At 45.9% G+C, this 7,401-nt stretch overlaps 1 long non-coding RNA gene across 1 annotated transcript; it reads right to left on the bottom strand.

The window, feature by feature from the left end:
• Positions 1-216: 216 nt before the first annotated feature.
• On the bottom strand, positions 217-6,233 carry LOC110146757 (uncharacterized). Its single transcript, XR_011484042.1, has 3 exons — positions 5,851-6,233; positions 4,822-4,911; positions 217-2,619 (listed from the first exon to the last, which is right to left on the bottom strand). It is a non-coding gene; the product is annotated as an uncharacterized lncRNA (long non-coding RNA).
• Positions 6,234-7,401: the final 1,168 nt, after the last annotated feature.

Raw genomic sequence — 7,401 nt, 5'->3', positions numbered from 1 at the left:
AGTCAGTTGATGCCATCTAGCCATCTCATCCTCTGTCACCCGCTTGTCCTCCTGCCCTCAACCTTTCCCAGCATCAGGGTCTATTCCAATGAGTCAGATCTTTGCCTCAGATGGCCAAAGTATTGGAGATTCAGCTTCAGCATCAGTCCTTCCAATGAATACTCAAGGCTGATTCCTTTAGGATTGACTGGTTTGATCTCCTTGCTGTCCAAGGGACTCTCAAGAGCCTTTTCCAACATCATCATTTGAAAGCATCAGTTCTTTGCTGCTCAGCCTTTTCTTTATGGTCCAACTCTCACATCCGTACATGACTACTGGAAAAACCATGACTTTAACTATTAGGACCTTTGTTGGCAAACTAATGTCTCTGCTTTTTAATATGCTGTCTAAATTTGTTGTAGGTTATCTTCCAAGGAGCAAGCATCTTTTGATCTCATGACTGCAGTCACCATCTGCAGTGATTTTGGAGCCCAGGAAAATAAAGTCTTTCACTGTTTCCACTGTTTCCCCATTTATTTGCCATGAAGTGATGGGACCAGATGCCATGATCCTAGTTTTTTGAATGTTTAAACCAACTATGTAGATGTTCTAATATAATTTATATAATTTAACATTAAAATATGTGTATATTTTAATATATTCTATTTACTTACTGCTTTATTTCATGTCTCCTATATGATGGATGACCTGAAGCCCAGGAATGTGATGTTATATAAGGCTACTGTCTTTCTTTTATATTCCCTATAGCACATCTGCTGCAAGGAAGTTCAATAAATTTCTGTGGAATGAGTGAACAACTTTCTGACTGGGGAAAAACAGACAAGATAGCATGTGAATCAAGGTGTGGTGCAGACAATGTCATGTGTGCCCATTTCCCAGCGCCCCTGTGTAGTTAGGTTGGGTGGGTCCACGGGATGTGGCAGAAGTGATGTAAGCCACTTCCAGGCCTGGCCTGTGACACAGCCTGTGTGATTCTACACTTCTCTCTGCTTCTTCCCAGTGACCCCGGGGGCGGCACTGACACAGCCATGGGACACAGAAGGGCTGTTCCTACTCTCAGGAGTCTGAAAAGAGAGTGAGAAGGAAACCTTTTGTGCTTGACCTACAAGATTTGTGAATCAGTGTGTTACAGGAACAAAGTCTAGTTTATCCTGACTAATGTGGGATGATTTTGGCTACCAATAACAGCTCATGACTAAAAACTAGATAAAAATAGGAGTTTACTCCTTTTGTAATAAAACTTGCAGAGGTAGGTGGTTCCTGGGGTTGAGCAGGAGCTTGTCCACATTCAGAGGGACTCAGACCATTCCCATCCATCAGCCTGCCACCTTCAAGGAATCCACCACCCCTCCGCTCACACTGGCAAGCTGGCTTCCACGGTTGCTCTTATCATATCCTTACATCACAGCACCGTGTCCTAAGCAGTAAACAAAAGGAAGAGGCAAAAGCACCCTCTCCTCATCTTTCCTTTTTTAGGAGAGAGCAAGGATTTTCCCAGAAGCCCCATCAGACTTTTCTTGATACCTCATTGGCCATAACAAGGTCACCTGACCAACTCTGGCTGCAAGAAGAACTGAGAGGAAAGAATGAAGTATTTCCCTATTTTATCTCAGGAAGTGGGCTGTGCCAGGTGGGAACGGCTGGGTGTCTCTGCCTCCACACCAAGCCTGGGGAGACAGAAACTGTCTGAAGGAGCCAAGCCAAAGGTGGGAGGTTCACCTGCTTAGCATTAACTATGGCACATCCCGTGCAAGAACCTAATTAATAATTGTAATTTATACCTGAGATTGTGATTTGGGGAGAGCACCAGGGGACTCATTGCTGCCTCTGAGAGGCAAGATACAAAGGCAGGATCATTTGTTTTATTTCTTCCTTCAAAAGATTCTTATGAGGCATGTCTTTTATGGCTACATACTCATTATATTTCAAATGCATTCAAGTATCCTTGATGTATTGCTAAGAGTCTGGATGAAGTTTTTTTTCCCCTCCAAAGCACTTGTGTACTTGTACGTAAAACTGGGCAAGCTCAAGGCGTAGTGGGCTTTGCTCTCTTACAGGAAGTCTGGGTTGGGGAAACTCCTGTGACTATAGTAGCACTGATAAACCCTGTGGGCCAGGCCATTGGCACGTGGGCTAAAGAAATGGTCACACAGACACTGTGATTGAGGGGCCCCCCAGGGCCATGCTGCACCAGGAAAACCCCTCTTCCAGATCCCTAAGTCCAGCATGGAATCACCCCTTAGGTCAAAGCATTACTCCCCCTGAGTTTCCTGCAACGTTTACTTAATGGAAGATGAAAGCCAGTGGGCTCCCTGAGGCTACTAGGAGGAGAGCCAGGACAGATATCCAGCTTGTTGAAATACTGACGCACTCCCCTTCCAGGCAGGGATTGGCTGCCCTGAGTCCCTGAGTGCCCTTTCCTCATGCTGCCCCAGCCGCTCCCTTTAGGGCTCCCATCCTCCCTGTAACCCAGCAATCAGTGGGTTCACTTCTGATGTGACTGGGGTCCTTCAAGAGCCTTTAGCTCTGACTGGTCACCGCTCTTAGTGGTCATTGACTAGCTTGACTGTCACTTCTAAATGCACTCCCAAGTGGTATATCTGAAGGCTCCATTTTTAGCTGAAAAAAAAAAAAAGGTAGCAAATATTACATGCTATGCCATAATTTGCCAGCAATTATTTTCATTTGAAAGCGAAGTTTCGAAATACTATCCACCAAATGAAAATGTTGGTCCAAGAAGGTGCACAATTGTCACCCTGTGGCTTTGGTCCTTCCAGCACAATTGCTGGGTGTGCCTGTGTAGTCGGGGAACCCAGCCGGAGAATCAGGGGGTTAAAGTGTTGTCGTCAGAACATCACTGCACAATTGCACGTACAGCTCCTAGGAGGTGAAAACCAACTCCCTCAGTCCCCAGTCTGTACCCAAACCTTTAAGACAAAACTGCACGGGTACTCGCAGCCGGTTGGTTCCAGGGCACCAGCCTAACAGGGTCACTTCCCGCTCCTCCAATCTGCTCACGCCTTTCTGTCTCTTGCTGTTTCTGCCAGCGGGGCTGCTCTTTCCTTCAGCTCAGGCTTCAAAGTCAAGCTCAAAGCTACATCATCCCCCTCCAGAGCAGACCCCCAGGCTATAATCTCTTCTCCTTCCTTGTATTTTCTTTTCAAACCTATACTGTGGCTCACAATCCTTTCTATTCAGCATTAGAGTTATTTATATTGATCTTTTGAACTCGACTGTGAGCTCCTTGAGGGAGGGACCATACAGAGTTGAACTTTTTATTCTGCATGGTATTTAGTGCTGTACTAGACATAGTGTGAGCACGCAGAAAATGTTTGTTTAGTAACTAAAGGACAGCATTCACCTTTTACATATCGACATTGGTTAATTACATTTTCATTTCATGAGAGGATGGAGAAAGCATGAAAAGGCAAAGTGAAAGTCGCTCAGTTGTGTCTGACTCTTCTGCAGTCCTATCCATGGAATTCTCCAGGCCAGAATACTGGAGTGGATAGCCAGCTGTTCCCTTCTCCAGGGGATCTTCCCAACCCAGCGATCAAACCCAGGTCTCTGACATTGCAGGTGGATCCTTTACCAGCTGACCCACCAGGGAAGCCCAAGAATACTGGAGTGGACAGCCTATCCTTCTCCAGTGGATCTTCCCGACCCAGGAACCAAATCAGGGTTTCCTGCATTGCAGGCGGATTCTTTACCAGTTGAGCTACCAGGGAAACCCCAGAGGGGCAGGCCATTTTGATGGGAAGGCAAGAAAACATTTAGGTGAAAGCGGGCCCCAAGATGACTCTGAGCCATCAGGAGGGTGAAGATGTGAGGGGCACCTTCCATCCATATCACAGGTCTGAAGAGACAGCTCAGTCCTGAGTGTGGCTCCGGGGCCACAACACTTGGGTTCAGAGCCTGGCTCTCAGTGGGTGTGACCTTGAGAACTTAAGAGAACTCTTAACTCTCTGCGGTTCAGTTTTCTCATCTGTAAAACAGGGATGCTAGTAGTGCCTACTCCATTCATTTGTTTGAAAGGATTACTGAGTTAATACATGTAAAGCATTTGAACAATGACTCACCAATCATGCTCACTTGATATGTATTTGACTATTGTCGTATTCTCTGGATCTGTCCAAATCTCAGTATAGCCTAGACAAGCTGGGTCTCCCATGTTTTCATCCCCTTTTCCTTTGTGATATACAACACAGTCACCCAATCCCATTTTCCTTCACCTCCAGACCCACATATACATCAACTTGAGGATATTTTTAACATTCTCAGGTTAAGCGCACTGGACTTAGAGCTTTTGGAAGCCAAATTTCTCTGCTGACTGTGTAGGATGTTTTTGAAGTTAACCAAAAAAAGGCACATAAAAGAAAAAGTTAGCTATATGTTCCAGTGCCCACCTTCTGCAAAATTTCTTTTTCCTTCCAGAAAATAATCCCTTCACTTTTGTTATGGTACTCAAACTTTTACACTTAGAAATTAATTCAGGGAATTCCTGGCGGTTCAGTGGTTAGAACTTGGCATAAGGCCTGGGTTCAACACTTATTTAGGAAACTAAGATGCTATAAGCCTCAGGGTGTGACCAAAACAAAAGCAATTAATTCAATGTAATAGACTTACTTTCATGAAAAAAAAAGGGGGGGGGGATTTTTATTTTTGTGAAAAGTCAGCAGTCCTTCACAATTTAGCATAAATTTGTTAAATCAGATTGCCTTTGTAACACTGAGACCAATCCACTTGGAAAACAAAGGGATGGGTGGATTGCGATTTAAAGCGGGAAAAGGCAATTTCAGAGCATATTCAGAAAGGACTTGCCTGGGGGAATGTCCAGAGTAGAGTAGTAGAGGTGGGAATGGGTGAGGGGTGGCCCAAGCGTCATTAAAACAGGAAATTGGAGTCCAACAGCTAGATAAGGGCAGGGGAACAAAAGAAACATAAGAAGGAACTGAATAAATATTTTACAACAGAAAGTTTAGTCTAGTGGCTGCTTTGGATTTGAATGTAAGGCAGATGTTATAGCCTAAAGCGATCCATTCTTTCTAGCTGCACAGAGTAGGTGTTGCTATTCCGTCTTCAAAGCCAGAGGATTTGCAGAGCTGCGGCAGCTGACTCCTGAGCGCCTGCCCTCCTCACCCCACCCCTGCCCTGAAATGAGGGGAACAGTGCTGTCTCTGGTGCGCAGAGCCTATTCACTGCACGGACAGAACAAGCAGTTCCCCCAAACTTCACCCTATCCTGATCTCTGGGAGAGCGGACAATTCCAAATCCTCCTGCTCCATGTCTATAGAGAAAACATTTTTCTCAGCCAGTCTTGGTGACTCAAAGGCAGTCACTGGAATAAATTGCCCATCCGCCACCCCCAACTTCAGCTCTCACCATCCCCCGTTTTAACTTTTTTTTTAGTAAAGCAGCTTATTGGGTTTAGACAGATGACAACTCATCAGAGAATCAGAGAACTGAAAGGACCCTAAAAGAACATCTAGTCCAACCCTTTCATTTCACAGACAATGAAGCTAAGACTCAAAGAGGGAGATGGTTTCCCCACCGTCACAGAGCAAGCTGAGTGCGGAGCCACATGGAGAACCCAGAACTGCTGGCTCCAGGCTCCCCTCTGCCACCCTTCCAGTCTGCTTTTGTCATAGGGTGGAGAGTCCTAACTAGGGCTGGACTGGAGTGTCTGCCTATGAGCTGTGTCTTGTAAGGATACCAAAAGTTTCTCTGTCTCCAGTTACCATCGCCTGCTGTAAGATGCTGGGTATAAGATGCTGTACTGGAAACCCCTTCACAGCCTAGTTCCAAAAGTATCACGGGATGCTTTGGGTTGAAAGTAATAGAAACCCTCACCTCAAGTACCCTCACCCAGGAAGATTAATGATGTCATTCCACCAGATGCCCCAAAGTGGGGCAACTGCCAAAGCTGATACGTTCTGTGGTTCAACTGTGCTTCTTCGAGATTCTCTGTCTCTTTCCAGCCCACCCTCTTCAGCATGTCGGAATAGCGCCCCCTCCTGGTTGTAAATGACTGCCACAGTTCAAGAGGTCGCTTCTAACATGTTAACATCACAACCTCGAAGATAAGTCATTGCCTCTTGGATGTCTTTTTTTGTTACTGCGGATCCTTTTCCTCAAAGTCCTCCAGCAAAACTCTCTTCTCTCACTGGTCAGGGTTAGGTCGCATGCCCCCTTTCTGAACCAATGATTGGCCAGGGCAATGGGATTACCATCATTGATTTACACTAGTTGAAATTTACCCTACAGTCCTTGTAGGGAGCGGTAGACACCCAAACTAACTCAGAACTCTGCCAGTAAAGAACAAAAAGGATATCAGTGGGCAAGCATTTAAAAAGTGTCTGCCACATTCTCTCATCACCACCTGAGGAGTGTAGTGTACACAGCATGAACTCTGGAGCAAGAATGGCTGAATTCAACGCCCACCCTCCTCTGCTGCCTGCTAGCTGTGTGACCTCAGGCAAGTTGATCTGCCTCTCTGTGCCTCAAATTTCTTAGGGAATATAATAGCTTATACTTCACAGGGTTACTATGAAGTCTATGTAAGTAAATGCATGTAAAATAGGCAAATATATATAATACACAAGAGACTGAACCACCACAAATGTTATATAGAGGTATCTGTTATTAGTTTCTTCCTAAATCTCTCCCCCACACTCACAACCCATACGCCTACCATCGCTGTCACGAGAGTCTCATCATTATTCCAGAACTGACCTGCATTTTTCAAAATTTGGGGCTTCACATATGCCAGCTCTTCCACTTATAAAGATAAACTTCCCACCATCTTTCCTGGTGACATTTAAGAGCCAGCTCAACGCCACCTCCGCCATAAACCTTTCCTGGTTGGCATTCATCTCTTTTCCTGCCCCACCTTCAGACTCTGTAAACTCCGGTGCTTCCACCCAGACTCCTGTAGATCTGCCTTGCTTTGTGGTCCAGATGGACGTGTCAGCCTCCACCCTCCCCTAGACATGGCTCCTTTAAGGGCAGGAACCTACTCTAAACCTAGTCTTTGACCTCTCCTTAGGAAACGACTCAGTGCTCTGCATATAACGCATTCTCAGTAAATGTTTACTGAGTCATGTAGAATCGAATCAAAATATAGTCTCTGCCTTCGGGGAGTTTCCAGGCGGGTTGGGGAACAGGACAGACACACGTACAGCTGAGCATGTGAGCATTAGCACATCAGTGCGCCCCACGGACCTGGTGCTCCACCACACCAAACTCGGCCATTCCCTCAAGGAGTCGGGTTCCCTCACGCCTCCTTGCCTTTGCACATGCCATTTCCCTGCCTGGCAGTTCCTTCCTTGCCCCTAGAATCCTTTTGCATCTGACAGAGTCCTCTTCACCCTTCAACTCTGTGCTCCAGCATCGCCTCCTCTG

Source organism: Odocoileus virginianus, chromosome 27, assembly GCF_023699985.2.
Source record: "Odocoileus virginianus isolate 20LAN1187 ecotype Illinois chromosome 27, Ovbor_1.2, whole genome shotgun sequence".
Taxonomy (NCBI): Eukaryota; Metazoa; Chordata; class Mammalia; order Artiodactyla; family Cervidae; genus Odocoileus; species Odocoileus virginianus.
The sequence above is the reverse complement of the archived record's forward strand: the minus strand, read 5'-3'. Positions and strand labels throughout refer to the sequence as shown.